The 17,180-nt window shown below is 39.0% G+C and overlaps 1 protein-coding gene across 11 annotated transcripts in view; it reads left to right on the forward strand.

Moving 5' to 3' along the window:
• The window catches only part of PPP2R2C (protein phosphatase 2 regulatory subunit Bgamma), a 204,105-nt gene that overhangs the window by 125,722 nt on the left and 61,203 nt on the right, over nucleotides 1-17,180 (forward strand). The gene's annotated exons all lie outside the window — the stretch shown is intronic.

Consider the following 17,180-nt stretch of genomic DNA (forward strand, 5'->3'; position numbering starts at 1 on the left):
GAAGTCCCTGGATAGAACTCCTAGTGATTTAAACAGTGTTGGATCAATCTCAGTAAGCAAAGACTTTTGGGATGAGGTAATGAAGAAGCTGGCACTTTAAACTTCTTTCAAAAGGAAGTATTTTGTTAGAGTGAATAATGAAGCACCCTGTAATTCTTGTTGTTCATGTAGTAGATGTAATATTATGTACAAAAATAATGCATGCTTCATCATAACTACCCAAATATGAAGTGGAAAGCTTTGCTGTTCTTCCCCTTTTAGCATCCCGCTTACCTCTAAGTGTGTATCTTTTGTCCAGAAAAATGTTTTTTTTCCATAATGTTGAGATGATTGTTGTGAGGGTATGGAATTGTTTTGGGGTTGGGGGAAGGGGGGAGAAGGTTGTTGTTGTTTTTTAAATATATCTTTCTGTCCCAGTTAGTAAACTTTTGTCATAATTAGTGCAAACTGTGGATAAGTGCGTAACTACACGCATCTTGCTTGAATCCTGTTGATCTCCTTCTCTCAGTGATATTTTGTAGTAGATTCCTAAATACTTAGTGTAGAACATTGTTATTATTAGCTTTAAGTGTGATTTTTTTCTTTCCTTTAATGAGGTTTTCCTTACCCTTGTATCATAAGAAAATTTCAAATGATTACATTTGCACAAATTGTTGCTTTATCATGTCTTTAATGTTATGCCTCCAGTATTATGCCTCTTGCTTGTGTCCCATCTATTCACTTTTATCCTTCTTCTGTTTCTGCCATATTCTTTTCAGCAGTATTATAACTTCTTCTGAGCTTATGTATAGTGTTTCTTTATTCTAAAAGGATCCCATCAGCTTGATGTGAGTTTAGATTTTTTTAAAGTTGAAAATCCTTTAGACTACTGTGCTCTGCCTTGACAGAACACATTCTCAAATGCATAGGGCAAACGGGATCCACACACGTTACCTGCTGTAAAACGCGGAGAGAGGAGCAGAGTTCTTTGATGTTTGTGTCTAAGTAGCAAATGATAGAGTCTGCCTTGTAACACGTATATTTGTGTTTTAAACTACATGAAGGAGAACCATAGAAGTGGTAGAAAACTATTTCCCTTTCATGGAGATCCCATTATTTTCTGTCAAGTGGATTTGAGGGAGATATTTCTTAACTATTCAGACATGTACAGACAACTCATGACAGCTGCAGAAATATCTGACTCTCTAAAATATTTTTAAACCCCATTTGTTTGTGTCTTTTTTGCTCCATGTAGAGATCCTTCAAAAAATATATCACTGCCGATTTTGTTGATGGTGTATACCCCAAGAAGCACCAAACAATACAAAAACATTCAGTGTATCAAATGGACACAGATGTTTAATAAAATGCAATGAAATTTATTCACCTGTTTATGTGAGTGCTGCACATGTTTGATGGGTATAACTATTTATTAAACAGCTTGCCCATGTGTTGCCAAATAGTGGATTAAATTCTAGTAAGTCTGCTTAAGTAGCTCTATGCTCATGAATGTGACATTTAGTCTATTTACACCTTTCCAACTGGGTTAAAATGTCAAAAAGATGTATTTTTGTAATATAAGTACCTCAATTCTTTTTGACATTATTTTCTGTAGCTCATTTTAAATGCATATCTTTCTTTTATATTATCGTCATGATGGTATTAATTTGGATGTGCAAATTAGCTCTTCATGATGTTGTCATGTCAGCATCTGGATTCAAGATGTGCTGTTTCATAAGCATCACATCCTATTGCATTTCATCAGAGAGTCCCCCTTTCCTAATCTAATTATTCCTAAGGAACCTTGGGGATTGTGCTAATGGGCATCTGAAGCTATAAAGAGTAATGAAAGTGGTTGTGTTACTGCTATGCAATTAAGTGTATATAGAATACCATTCATATAATTAAATTCAGAATTTTTACCAGTCTTTTTCTTCTTTATAGTACATTAATTATTTCTCTGAAGTTAAAAATAATACTAATGGAGTTTAAGAGCTTTTTACGAGAGTTGCACGATTTACAGTCGCAAGTTGATTTTGGCTTTTATTTTTAGAGGCCTTCAGCAAATAAGTAGCCAGTTGTATGAAATTATTTTTATGGTTTTTTCATGTTGTATGTGAAAAGGTGGAGGATGTTTCTGACTGAGGCAGAATTTGAACTGCTGGGAAACAGGTGGGGTGTGCTGTGTGTTTCCTGTTTTACATGCCCATTGGTTTGATTGGGTGCAATACACATTATGCTACTGCTGGTGGTAATGTGTTATCAGCAGTCATTGCTGTTTGTAAGTTCAGCATGACCTTTAGTCTGGGTTCAGTTTTCTGTCTTTGTTCATTTGGAGTAAGTGTTTTGATGAATGAAGATAAAGTATTTAGATCAACTAGTCAATATGTTTTCCGCTTATAATTCCATATTAATAAGTGCTGATGGTCAGTACCTTTAAGGTCTACTGACAATCTGATTGAAATCAATGGTAGTTTTGCCTCATTTAGTTCGATGGGAGCAAGAATGAGTCTTTAACCAGCAGAAAATTATAAACACCAATCTCTGTTCATGTGTCATTCTGTATGAACAGGAGTTTTTATGGTGCTGTCAGGCTGAAAAAAATCCTTTTCTTTTTTGATAATGAAGCTGCATTTAGCTGAAGTAATCCCTAGGTAGCCTGTTAGAGGTGTTCTGGCTTTGTTATTCCCAACAATATGGAATGTGGCTACTCGCTGATTCTACTTAAGTAAGTAGTTGCTACTGCTCGAAATAGCTTCAGAGACGGCTGTGCTGCTGAAATTTTCCTGCAGACATCCTACATTAACCTAGTTATCTTGAATTTTCATGTGAAATTCAGACTTTATTTTAATGCTGTAGACTGCATGATATATTAAATAAGTGGTGCAGTTCCTTTTTCCAGAACACGGGTGACAGCCATGATGTTCCATGGCAATGAAGAGGCCAAGGGATTGTGAAAGCATCCTCCATCTTTGATTATACACAGCTGGTTGGGATCTCGTCCTACGTTCTGGACTGCCTTAACCGTAAAAATCCCACTATCACTTTAAAAGTGGTCATCTGTGTGGTAGCCTACTACAAAACTGAGTGGTAGCTTCATAAAACAACTCTTCCAGGATATCCTCTTAGTTTCTCCCCAGGTACCCAACAGGAGAAATGAACTGTGAAGTTTGAACAAGAGTTTAATAGGTCCAGGTCCTGTCTAACCAAACGACAGAATGCCAGAGGGAGACTGGCAGCTTCTCTCTAATCATCACTCTAAAAGCAAAAGGAGAGAAGAAAGAGGGGTGAAAGTGCACAGAAAGCCTGGTCTCTTGGCTAGATTTCCAGATTGCTTAGGGCTTTAAAGGTCGAACCCAACACCTTACGTTAGTACCTCCCTAATTACTAGGAGACAACCTTTAGAACACAGGAATAGCATGCTTTTGGCATTACTCAGCAAGGAAGTGTCTGCACTCTACATTAGTTCATGCTTTAAAATATTCTTGAAGTACAGCAGTATATCGGTACGTCATTAATCTACCCTCACAAAGGCAAATAAGTTTTGCCTCCAAAAGAAAAAGTTATATTCATCTTACCTTCTGTACAAAATACTCATGGTGCTTGGTCGTATCAGTGATCTGCAAAGTCAGGCTAACACTGCGAGATTTTGTACCGTGATTAAGGATTCTGATGCAATGAGTAGCAAATTTTCCAGCCATTTGCTGTAGTTGACCATTGTTGTTCCCATTTGCTCTTGAATAAAACTCAGCATTGCTTTTACCTACCTTCTAAGCATTTTCTCTGAGATGACAGACACGTCTGAAAATCAGTAAATGAGAAAATAAAACCTTCAATCTATTCAAACAACCTTTTTTATTTGGTTGGCTGGGGTTTTTCATTTTACAGTGGTAAATTTTATATTTTTATATTTATATTTTTCTCTGGTTATTAATGTTTTTCTACATTATTTTGGTTTCCTTTGATTACAGGGTAAAATCCTTAATTCTCTGCACCAATGTATTAATTAGTGGCCAGTTGAAATAACATTCTCATTGGCTATTGGTTGCTTCCTACTGTCCCTATTACTTTTGCGTATTTGTGTTTTTCTATGTAAATCTGAAAATAATTGCTTAGAACAATTTAGGACAATAAAAGATCTGATTTTGTATTCCTGCCTAGTATGTACATATCTTCACTCATCCAAGTAATCTTGGTTAATGGATAGTATTTGTGGATATTCACCTAAAAACTTCAATAAAGAAAGCCTCTGTTTGAACCTCGCTTGTGGTTAGTCATTGCTTTGTTAGGCTTGACTTCTAATAATATTCTTTTGTTCTTGCACTTTATATACAAATCATTATTTTAATGATCCGTAAGTTTAATTTTGTGGTAATCAGATATGGGGAGGTTTGCTGCCTGTTTTTCATTGTCAAACCAGTTTCTGTCTCTCCTTTTAAAACCAATTTCCACACACAAGTTCAAATCCCTTAGATCAAGAATATGCTCATTTACAAAGATTATAATTGATTTTTTGGCCCTGTTTTTAATACTTTGCACTGTAAATGACATCCCAGTGGAGAATAATCATCATACAGATGTTTGAAAGCTCCTTCCTGCCGAGTATGGTAATTGAAGTCTATAAAGTGTCATCAGACTGCACGTTGTTTCTAATTAGTACAAGGCAGTTTCTCTTAGCTTTGTATAGTTTTACTGGCCTCTTCTCTTCATTATTTTACCAGCTGGCTAGTAAATCTTGTCAGTTGCTCAAAAACCAGATGAAAAGCATGAGATTTTTCTGGGTGCTTCATAGGGTCTTGCTTCACTTTACCAAAAATATAAATTTTTGTATGGTTTCATGCTGGCTTTCTGAAGGTGTCAGTATGCTTCAAGCTCCAACTTGCCAGGTACTACTCTGACATCTTTTGAAAGACTCTTAATCTTGTGTCATCAGGAGAAGCATTAGTGCAACAATAAATTTCTTTCCTCATAATAGGGCTTTTATGATAATGATTCTCATTTGTCTATTTTCTGAAAAAAGAACTTTTTTAGTAACTGCTTGATGGTTGGATGTTTATGGCAGACAGTTTCCCAGGGTATACTTGGAACAATCGACAGTGGAATGGAAGTGGGCAGATATAAGAATTTCTTCTGTGGAAAGGAGCTCAAATATCTGTGGAAGATCATTGGGAAGAGAAGCTTTAATACCTGTTTCAGCTTCCCTTTGTGTACTCAGGTATGGGTCAAATCCTGAGTCCCTTATTGAGGGTTGGATTGTGCCTCCGAAACTGTACCTCCCCCTGGCAGGTTAGTTTAGCCTAGAGTACTGTCCCTGTATTTCCTCATGTCTTGCTGCAAGCTCTTTTTGCCTTAAATAAACTGGGAGCTTATAGGACTTTAAAAGAGAGACAGAGGTAAAGAATTTGCAGGCCTTGGCTGCTTTCTTCAGGCATCCATTCTAAGCTTATGGAAGACTGAAATAAGAGCTAGCTCCCTTTGCGATAAGACTCTCAGGCAGGACTCCTGAAGATTTTTTTTTTTTTTTTTTTTTTTTTAAGGTGGCATTTGTATTTCTCCCTTACATGTGGTGAACACCTTGTCTGAATATTCAGGTAGCACATCCAAAATCTGTCCTGATGCATTGCTTACACAATTTCTTGTTGATTCCAATTGAATGACACTCCAATAATGTAAAAGTCCACATTTTGCTTGAAGATTGATGAGGTTCAAGAACACCTCTGTGAACAGCTAACAGACAATAATTTGTTGAGCTGACATATATTCTAAGGCACCAGAGTGAGATTTAGGAGGCTGATTTGATCCTCTCCAAATGACAGCATCCTGAAGGAAATAATTTTGTTTCTACAAAATTTCTGTGTTTGGGAGGAAAACAATATGCAACAGCTATGATATGGAGAAGGCCTGTCCTGTAAATAATTACAGAACTCCTTACTGGTTTCAGTGGAAAGTATACTTAGTACTAACAATGTATTTAATACGATACTGCTTCACACTGGACCCTCCAGTTAGTGCAAAGCCTGTGTAGAAGCAAACCTCTCTCTCACATGAATTAGCTGCTAATTGTGCAAGCTTGTACGAGGCCATTAACTAAAACCAGCATGTATTTGATCTGAGGTGGTGTTCGTAGCAAAGTGCAGTGACGTGTTGCTTTCTGAAGTAAAAAGAGTTTATTTGCTACTTTGCTGGTAAGTATTGCATCGTTTAGGGATAACAACGTGAAATAAAAATATTGTTGTAGTGAGCCAGTTGCTTCCAGGGTTAAGAAGTGGTGTCTGGGTCTGCATCTCTCCCCTTCACTGCAGTGTGAGGTCTAGTGGCAACAGCAAGCTGGTGGCAGGCCCAGGGAACGCAATCTCTCTCTCCACTCAAGCAGACCCTGTGGCAGGTTTTCCAGCATCTCCTCTGTGGTTCCGACTTGGGTAAAACTTTACCCTTATCATGGTCCTTTGAACAACTAAACAGCGTGTTTCTCCACTGCTTTGCCTCAGAGAAACCTGTCAACACCTTTTCTCTTCATTCTGTATTTAATGAATATGTCAACATTGCTTAATGAAGGATGGTGAAAAGGTGTTTTGTAGTTGGCTCTGAACGTGGTGGTGTGTCCTGACAGCAGCGATATCTTGGGTACAGCGTTGCGCTATCATTGTTATATTGGCTCTGATGCTAATTCTGTCAGTACTAGCTCAGATATTCCTCTGCAGTGCTCTTCTGCAATGCATAAATACACCCTCATGCAAACAAAAATTCAGAAGCATCTCAACTACATATCCATCATTTATAATTACAGTGGGATTAAAATAGACTTGAGGCTTCAGTTGGCCTCGTGCCTCAGAACTTCTGTATTGCAGCAAAGGCCGCTCTGCTTTGAGAGCACAGCAATAATTACTGTGGACTGCGTTTTAACAACCAGCGATGATTGTAAGGCACAGCTTTCAAGGATATCGGGAGGGGGTTGGAAGCCTTGCGCTTCTTTTAAGGGCTTAGGTGTCTAAATGTTGTCTGTGTGGGCTGCAAATTAGCAGCTCTCAAACTATATGGCTCTAGGAGGCATGGCCTTGGGGAAGGTGCCTGCAGATTTGTGAGCCATCACCGTATGCTTTGAAGCCCCCCTGATCTGGGGAGGGTCCTAAGAAAATTCCTCTAGGTCTATCTTTGTAGAGGAGGCAGAAATCTGACCTACTGGTATTTGTTTTTCCACACGATTTTGTTTTTTAACTTTTCAGCTTTAGCTGTATGCTGGCAGAAGCTGTATTTTGCATTTAACATTTTGATGAAGACGGAGTGATTGTGCTTAGTGTTAAAACATGATAGGCTTGAAGCTTTGAAATCCACTCCAGTTTTGAACGCAGTGAGAACGGTCCAAGTTCCCACTTGCAATATTGTATTATTAGACTAGAAAGAGCTTTCATGGCTGTTTTATGTAATTACTGGGTTACCTGCATGCTGCTTCCTTCCTCAGAGTAGGGAAAAAATCTGAAATTGCCTGACCAGTAAACAGTTGCAGTTTGAGACAGTGTCTATAGCGTTTGTAATATATGCTGATCTAGTCCTGTTATCTAATTGAAGTCCTTTGGGAATATCCCAAAACAGGAATGTTTATTTCCTGAGGCTGTAAAGAGTGTTTGAAGTTTCTTTATCAGACACAGACTGGGGAAAGGTGCATTGATTTTTAATGTCTTCTGTTCTTTAAGTATTTTTTTTAACGAGTAATTATAGAAATATGATGCATTTAAACTTCAGGGCAAATTGGGTTATCGTTGGGTTTTGCACACTACAGCTATCTAGAATTCAATCTTTCAGGGCCAGGAGTTCCTCTAGTTCCTGACATAATAGGGTGATTCAGCATGCTCTTCATTTTAAGCACATGAGTAATCCTATCTTTCCTCACATTTATTTAGTTGGATACGTATACATATATAAAAAAATAAAGACTTTAGCCTTTCATGAACTGAATCTTATGAGATGAGCTTTTAGACCAATGTAAAGTTGTGTAAGCCACTACTAAATTTTTATATTATTTCCACACTCATCAAACCTTAAAGCACTAGGGTTGATAGTGAAGCTAATACAGAACAGTTGTCCTGTTCATTTTTAGACCAGCTTAGGGGCAGCCTTTGGTGTTCTATCAGTAGCAGCAACCCATGTTAACACCAAAAAATCTGATTTTTCTGGTGTTGGGATGATTATATAAACTTGCCGAAGAGATCTTGATGCAAGCCAAGAACTAATTGCATAATCTTTGAGTTTGGCTTTAGTTTACACACTTAAGCCAGCCATGCTACCTGGATAATTCTGAAAGGTCACAAACGCTGATTTCAAAGGATGTTTAGAATGGATCTAATGTATTATGATGTGCGTGATCTTCATCAAAGAAGTAATAGGCACTCCCAGAAGTCCCACAGTTATATGATCTTGTGACAGACCCAGAGGCAAATTCAGAGTTGTCAGCCGAATTGCCTTCGGAGCCTGCCAAGCAAACAGATGCTAATGTTAGATGAGTATCTACAGGGCTTGGCATCGAACTCCCATGACAGCCAACAAGCCCTGTGTGTGACCTTAGCTTGCTGGTCCACTGCTGGGAGTCACAGAGATGTCCAGTGATGTATAAGTTAGAGCTGTATGTTGCTCACGGTATTTGGATATACTTTATTTGGATCCTGTGGTCAAAGTGTCCAATCAGTAGATGTAAACGCTGTCATCTACCTTTGTGCATTAAGACTGAGAAAAGCAAATGTGGTTTGTTCTACCTGTGCTAGTTCTACAGGCTCTGGAGCTTCTTGTACTCTTGGAAACTCCCACCTCTGCCAGTTGTAGCAGAAAACCATAATACAATTTGACACAGCAGAGTGTGAGTGTTGTTGGTCCACGTGCTACACTGATTCCTATGAGTTGCAGTCACTAAATACATCTGCTCCAGTAAACTGAATGTTTGGGAGCACTGCGACCAGGTGGCATGGAGGGGCTTGTGCCTGTGAGGGTGACATTGCACCGTTTCCAAAAAACTGTGGCTGTGCGCTTGCTACCTGTTGCAAAATGTCCCCGGCTTCTGATAACCCCTGAGCCATGCCAAAGTGGTGTTTGGGAGAAAGCAATTTATCACAGCCACAAGCCTGTCAAGGTCCACTCTTAGCAATTTAACAGTATTAATCATAGCATTGCAAAGCCTAAGAACGTCCTGGAGCTCTCCTTCATTTACTAGTGCAGATATGGCTGTTGTGTCTCTGCTTTCCTTGTCATCGCTCTGCGCTTGAAGACTCTGGCTCTAGTCCAGCTCCTAGCTCCAGCCCTTCATGATTTTTAAGATTATACACCACCACCCCCCCCCCGCTTCACCCAAAAGCCTGCTCACCGGGGCTTTTTCTTCACTGGTGCATGCTATTGTGAGGCTTTGTTTGTTAGGGCTCCATCAGTATATTCATTTAACAACATGCATACTCATTTGAACTGAATACAGGAACATTTAAGTCTCTAGACAAGTGATTAAGAGCTTTATTAAATAGAAATATTTTGCTGAGCCACAGCCTGGATTATCTGTCCCTTAGTATGTGTATAATCAAAACTGCTTCTCTGATCTTAGATAAAAACTCTGGAGGATCTGTTTCATTTTTTCCTTTGTGTAAAATGGGAATGCTAACATTTCCTTACTGTCTTCCTTGGGTTGCTGGGGGGTTTAGTGCCCGGAAAGTGCTTTGAACATGAGAACTGCTGTGACAGAATTACTGAAAGCTTTGCTTCTGGAATTTAATTGCTCAGTTAAGGGGAAAAAAAAAAATATGTAGTTCCGAACCAGCTGGCAGTGAAATGCTATTGAAGTTTGTGTGTCATACATGGGAAATAACATTCATATTGAATCTGGTTATTCAGGATTGTATTTTAAATTTTGGATGACTTTTGATTACTCTTTGATATATTTTAAATTAATGATTTTCCTTGAAGATTCTAAATATGGGTGGGATTTTTTTTGTCCTTGTTTTATAATAGCCTTTTAGCAAAACTTGATGTTTGTTTATTGTAGATCATTGCAACTATTATGCACAAGCGTAATCGCTTCTGACAGTGAATGTAAAATTAGTATATTTTAATAATTTGTACACTTTCCATTTTTGGCATTTATTTGCTCCAAAATGAGGGATGAGGTTCAAGGTCTTTCTATGCTTCAATAAAAGCCAGTTGCCTAGCATTTTTAACACTTGGCAGCACCATTTCTAATCTGTCTTTTGCTGGCAGCCAGGCTGTGCAGCTCCTTGGTGGGAAGTAAAATGGAGCTGAGCAGAAGCTCCCAGCTCAGGCAGGCTTCCTTCTGTCAGTACCAGTTTAAACCCCGCTCTGGAAATTGTAAACACATAATGTGATGCCCATGGCGATTTTTTCCTTTTTGCCCTTCAGTGTTGGTTGGTAAGAGGAGTGGACTGGCACGTTTCCTAATTGTGCTAATGTTTATGAAGTGCACTGTTTCAAGCCTGTTGCTGAATCCTTAGCTTAGGTGACTGTCTCGTGACAGCAAACACAGAAAGAAAGAAAGAAACACCCGGCTGCATTTTTTTCTTTTTTCTTTTTTTTTTTTTTTTTCCCAGAATCAGAAGAGTAAATTACTAGCATGTGTTACACAATGTAAGCTGTGAAGAAGCTTTTAGGGGATGTGAAGTTTGGAAGCTTTCTATGCATTTCTTGTGCTAAAATAGAGATTGATCTGCAGTGTTTTCTTAGTTTTAAGTGTTGCTTATAAGAATAGCTATGAGCAGTGTTACCGAACGGCTTAGATTTACCAAAGGTGAAAGGCTTTCTAGTGAGTTTTCCAGTTTGTTCATGTTGAACAGGATGGAGGGATCAGTGCTTCCCAGGCTTAGCTGCTTTGGACTTGCCCAGTGGCTGAGGTACCTGCTGGAAGCAGGGCTGGCGTCAGCCCCTGCGTTGCCCGTTAGTGTACAGGGAGGACTGCCAGTCTCACAGCACTGAGAGGCTGCTCGGATACTGCAGGTGATGCAGTACCACTACTTGGGAGCCCCTAAATAGGTATTAAAATGAATTGTAGCAAGCTTTTTATCAGTCCATTGAGTATTTGAGATTATGAAGGCGCAAAGCAGTGCACTTAGTGACTTCAGCAAGGATAATAGTAACAATTAGGCATTCTGCAGAACTAATGACTGATGCTTTGCAATGTCTCGCTGATCTAAGCAGGTCACCTTGAACATGAACAAACTGAAGTGCATGTAAACTGTAGCCAAAATTTTGAGAAATGTGTCCTAATTTTCTGCTACACCACATCTGACAAATGTTTCTTGACCTTAATTACTACTGAAGTAGTGGGAAACTTTCCATTTACTTCAGTGGGCAGAAGGTCAAGTCTCTTTGGCCTCTTTTTTTGGAGGCCCTGTACTCTGCAGGAGGGAGATGGGTGCCAGAACCTCTGAAATATGGGCTTTGAGCTTTTAAATTAATAGGAATAAAAGTGTGTGTGTGTGTCACTTTACGAAAAACTGAATCTCAGTGACTTGTATTCAGTATGAAGTGGTTTTTTTAGCACAGAACCCGAATACTGTTTTACATATTTGTCCTGTAGGCCAAAAAATTTTTTTAACGTTGACTGTGCTCCAATAGTTGGGTGTCATTTCCTGATTTTCTAATTTGAGAAATGCAGCTAGAAATTAGCATGTGATTAAAAAGCTGTTGAAAACATTTTCTAAGCTCTTAAAATAAATACATACAAAAATATTGGAGAAAAAACCCAACTCTATTAAAGCTCGAGGCTAGAAACAGTAAATCACAGTGGTCACAGGTGCTTGTAAAGGGGGTGCAAATTTTGCATTTGGTTTTTAGATTCTGTTTCCAGTAAATTCTCTCTTTGAGTGGGCACTAAACGTACATTCAAATGTTCTGAATGGGAAGGTGCTTTCCTTGGTCCCTGAGGCTATAGGGATGCATGGATTTGTGAAACTCAGCGGTATCGTGATGGTCTCATGATCAGCCAGGGCTGATGGAGGCCACTGAGGTGTGTACGTGTAGCATTTCTAAAATCCAAAAGTTGGAGGTTAAAGATGGAAAAAAGGGAAAGATTTGCATAGTGCTTGCCAGGTTTTGAGGTTAGGAAATTTGTTGTTTCCATTTCTTTTTTTTTTTTTTTTTTTACTATTATTTACTACCATCCCCAGCTGAAGCATTCTTGTTCCAAGCAGCCTTTCAAGAGATGTTCAACATTTGACCCTGTGGTTTTGGATTTAACATCAGGAAGAGATTTTTGTACACAGGACGAAAGGTGATATTTAGCCCGATAAACTTCCTTGTTCTTGCTTGACAGGATTAAATGGGGCTCTTCAGATTTTGCCCTCGATGTATTTGTCCTTGGTAGCAATGAAGCCAGTCAAGGTGTCAGTTAGGAAAACAATTACATGAAGTGTAGTGGACACACATCTCTGGATTGCATTCTGTTATTGATTGATCACCTTGTTTCAGAGATCCCTGAAGCACTTACACTATTAGCATCTATGTTCAAAGTTTGCTTTGGCCAAACTCAGCTTCCCGTTGTGTTTTGCATTGCCCATACATCTAACATGGAACAAACACTTACCTTTTTGCAGCACAAACTCCATTAGGTTTCAAAGCCATAATAAACAAGAAGAAAAGCAAAGTGAGAGATTCGCCAGGGTGACACATAATCCAAGAGGCAAAGGGGCAGATAGATCCTTCATTTCAAACTACTTTCTTATCTTCTGCTGTGGCATTTCATTCTGCTATTTCATGCTTGCTTTCATGTCTGCATATGCTCTCTCAGGTACACTCTTTTGTGCCCTTTCTCATGCTCTTGCTCCTTTTACCATGTTCACGTGCTCACTCTCTCTCCATCTCGTGCATCCTTGTGCTCTCTTTTTCTCTCATCTGTCCTTCTCATATGGCCACCCAGCCGCATACTGGCTTGTGTCCTGTGTTGGTTTGGTGACTTGGAGAGGTGATCAGGTAGTTTGTCTGTAGGTCAACAAAACGTCTTGTCTACCAGTGGAGTGGAGTTTGCCTTCTGGTGTGTTGGCTTTTAGCGTTAAGTTTCTGACCCAGCCAAGGTCTGATGTGTGAGATTTTACATTGTGTTGAATTTTGAGGGGTGGTTTCTGGTGTCGTACAATCCCTGGATCCAAGATGGTGAATAACACTGCTGTGAACCAGAATGAATGCGCATTACAGAGTCTGCTGCTTCAAGTAGGAAATTTTTGTGTTGTCAAGGATCTGTCTGCCAGCTATTTCAGAAAAGAGGGATTCATTTGACCCTCATACCTTTGAGGTTTTGCACACCTTGTTTTCTAGCTGCTTGAGGAAACCTTTGAAACTTCAGCATAAAAAAAGGTAGCAGGCTTTTTCTTCCCGCTTCCCCCACCCCCCCAAGTCTAAACTAAATTCTGACAACACAGCTCACTGTAATGGCCTTCCCTTCACACAAGATACTGTAATACTGCTCCTCTTTTATCTACCATTTGTCCTTTTGTTTTGTGGCTCTCTTTGTTGCAAGCTTCTTTGTTGTTTCTTCCAGATTATGCTCCTTGGGGATTTTTGTATCAGTATGACTGAACATTGCTTGCAGCCATGCCAGATTGTGCTGTGATCTTATTGGATTTCACAAACCAAGGTTAGGCCAGGTCAGAACTTGGTTGAAATAATGTAGACTACAAGATTGCCTGCTAGCCACTGGGAACACGCATGACAAAAACCTGACCTAGATGCTGATTCAGTCAGCTCAGGCCAACAGTGTTGCCATGCTGACCGTGGTGGATGTGATATAAAGAAGTTCTGACCTGTTCTGGCTGGTAGGATTTCACAGCTTTTTTGGTTTTGAGAGAAGTACTGATGTTAATTCCAGTGTTCTGGCCCATTCCAAATCCTTTAATTTTCTATCAGATTACACTGCAATTCAACAGAATATTATATTCTTTGATCTTCTTTTCCCTGTGCTGTTGTGTGATGACGTTTGCCCTCAAAACTTGCTACTGCTGTCCAGAAAGCTGCATTTCTGTGCTGGGTGAAATAGTTCTGAAATTTTGTTTGCTTTTCTGATCTTCTGAAACAAAGTATAGTATAGAGGGCCTTCAAATGAAAGGCCCCAGAAAGGTAGAAATTACTAGTAAAAGTAACATACAGGAAATTATAGTTGAGCTTTTCTTAGGCTTGCTTGAGGTTTCTGACCAAAAGGCTGTATGAAGATGAGTAACATCTACTCATCTTCATACTTGCTGAACAGTACTCATGAAGTTGAGGGAAGAGCAGTACAATCGCCTAGAGATATCTTGATGTACACAGATGTCCACTGATAGACTTTGGTCTATTAGAAAAGCTGAATAGATCTAGCTAAGCAGCAGCTGTTGGCTACAACGTAGCCATTAAGCACATTTAAAGAGTGTAAATTGTGAAGCTGCAGAGGAATTAGTTGATGAGGTACAAAAGGGCAGAGGTGATGAGGAGTCAGGGAATGAAATACTTCATGCTGGATCAGGAAAAACTTTCTTTCAGTTTAAGTTTAATGTGATGTCTTTCTGTGAATATGTAAAATTAGTCTGGGGAATGAAGTCTGTGATGCGTCATACCTGCTGGAGCAATTTGCTGTGGCAGGGTGTGGAACAGATGACCAGGTGTATACCCCGCTGGAGTATTTTCATCTTTTGAAGGTTTTTGGTTTGCTTTTCTCAGTCAGCATCTGTATTTTGAGTGTCCAAGTTGTGCTTTTTAACTGAGTGAAAATGTTGAGCATCGTGACTTTAAAATCCAAGTTTATTTACATTTCTGCATAGACAAAATGGGGAAGTTAAAAATGGAGTAGGAAGATTAATATTGGATAAAAGTTGGGATTTTCGATCTGATTGGAAACATTTGCCCATTGGCATTGAGGTTACCCATAATTGTTCTTAATAGGTAAATTATCTCTGTGTCTGATAATCCTAATCGTTAGTGCAAAGCTCGGCGCTGCCAGCAGAGATATGGAAGGTGTAGTGCAGAAGGCGGCTGGAAGGAGTCTTTCATCTCTGGCATCCTTTGCCAAGGGCTTACTGTACATGCAAATTCACCAGCTCTTTCATTGTGGAGCATTTATATATCCTGGAGAGGGTGAAATCTGGTAGTTAATTGCTCTGTATGCTCAGGGGGCGATTCTCCAATGGAAGAATCTGTGGGATGGGACCATGGTGGCTGATGTTGCTACAGCATTGATAAATATGTAGGGGAATGTTCTGCAGAAGGGTATGAAGAGCTTTGTCGATTGATTCTGTTCCTACCTCCTCGGTCTTAGGAAGAGCTAGCCTGGCTAATCTTTTTTATGAAAACAGCATGACTAATATTCGCCTGCTGAACAGATATGCTGGATAAGATTTTTTTTTTTTTCTTGGCTGTTGCTTTCAGCTGTTATTTACAGGATCAATAAAAGTGATTTTCCAATTCAAGGATAATTTTTTTACCAGCAAGATGTGTAGCCTCTAAGGTTGGAATATTGGATCTGCTCTTTTTCAGAACGAGTTAATTTAAAAATGATAGGTAGTTTCCAGTTAACACTTAGCTTTTCTAATGGAAAGGAGGGATGCATCTAGAAGAAACACCTTGGGGGGGAGAGAATTTTGCCTCAGAACCACATCATTACACACTGCCCACAGATACTTAATGTTTTAGCTGCTTTTCTTTAAACAATAATCGCTTAACTGCACACAATATTTTAATGACAAATGCAATATAATAACAAAATGCAGAGCTGTTTTATTGTAACCCTGGTTCAGTTACTATTGAAGTCTGTGCAAATACTCTTGTGGACTTAACTGGGCATTGGCTGATGCCCTCTGTGTGACCATTGTGACCATAGAGAAGAGTATTTTATGCCATTGTGGAAGTGTTCCAGACCAATACCAAGTGTATTCACACATACAAGTTCAAATGCCATTCATTCCTTTTGCACACAGTTATTTAATCTGATTCTTTTGTGACCTGTTGGGAAAATCACGTGTACATTGCACCTGCGCACGCATACACACACAAATACACATGTATTCTACTAGATATTATATTCCTTCCCTCTGCATTTACCCTTCTCCCCCATTGCACACTTAAATAAGAGTCTCCATTCTAAAAGGACAGTCAGTATGAGACTTCTGCAGTTCTGCCTGTATGTTTGGGGTAAGATACAGCTTCAAATGAGTAAAACCATGCAGGTGTCATTTTGTAAGCAGGAGCCCACACCTAGTATCAGTATGAGTTTTGCACGATAAGAACAAAATACCCAAGAAATATTCTTCCACTGGAAGCACTACAAATGAACTTTACATGCCAGAAAGTTGATTAGATTTTTAGATTAAAACAAACCCAAACAAACAATTTTTTAGATCAAACTCAACCCATCCCAAGCCCCAGATCATCACCATACAGAGTCTCTCTACTCTTCCTGTACTCTAATAAGACTAGGGTTTGGGGGGTTATTACCTATAAAATACAGTCTGTGGAAGTCGACATAAAAATCAAATGCCATTAACTTTCAGAAGTGTTAATTCAGGCCAAATATTGTAAGTCGTCATGTTTCATTTTTCTCAAAGTTTACATATCCGTACATTTTATTCAGCAAAAAAGAAAATTACATACATGCTTTATGATTCCCCCTTCCTCCTTTATATATGTAGTGTGTGGAGGAAAAAAAGAAGAAAGTTTGGTTTGGGGTTTTTTTTAGGCAGGAGAACAATCTGATGGTGAAGATTTCTTAAAAAGATTAAAAGATATTTTTCTTTACCAGGATTAGGGTAAAGTTTTCCTTTTTTAAATGTTGAATTGTTTATAACCTTCCAGTAAGAATCTGGCTTTTGGATGACTGCTGCTGCTGAGAGCTACTAGCAATAGAAGCTTTCTAACACTCAACTGCTAGTTTATTAAAAGAATAATAGGAACAGATGTTTTCAATTCATAAAATGTATCAAGTAAATGGTACATCCACTTGTTATTTCAATTCCTTTGAATTTTAGTGAACTTGTTTGGGACTAGGTTTTCAAAAGAGCTTAGCCCACTGTCGCCTCATTGTTCTCAGTATAAACTGATGGATGATGAACATGTTTGAAAACCACAGCTATTTAAGCCTAAATGGGAGCTGCTAACTACTGACATTTCTAAAAATCTGGCCCGTGTTTCTGATGAGTGAATACTGATCATTACAGAGGATTCATACGTGCAATCTCTGAGTAATACCCTACATTTGTCTG

Source organism: Aquila chrysaetos, chromosome 1 (assembly GCF_900496995.4).
Source record: "Aquila chrysaetos chrysaetos chromosome 1, bAquChr1.4, whole genome shotgun sequence".
Lineage (NCBI taxonomy): Eukaryota > Metazoa > Chordata > Aves > Accipitriformes > Accipitridae > Aquila > Aquila chrysaetos.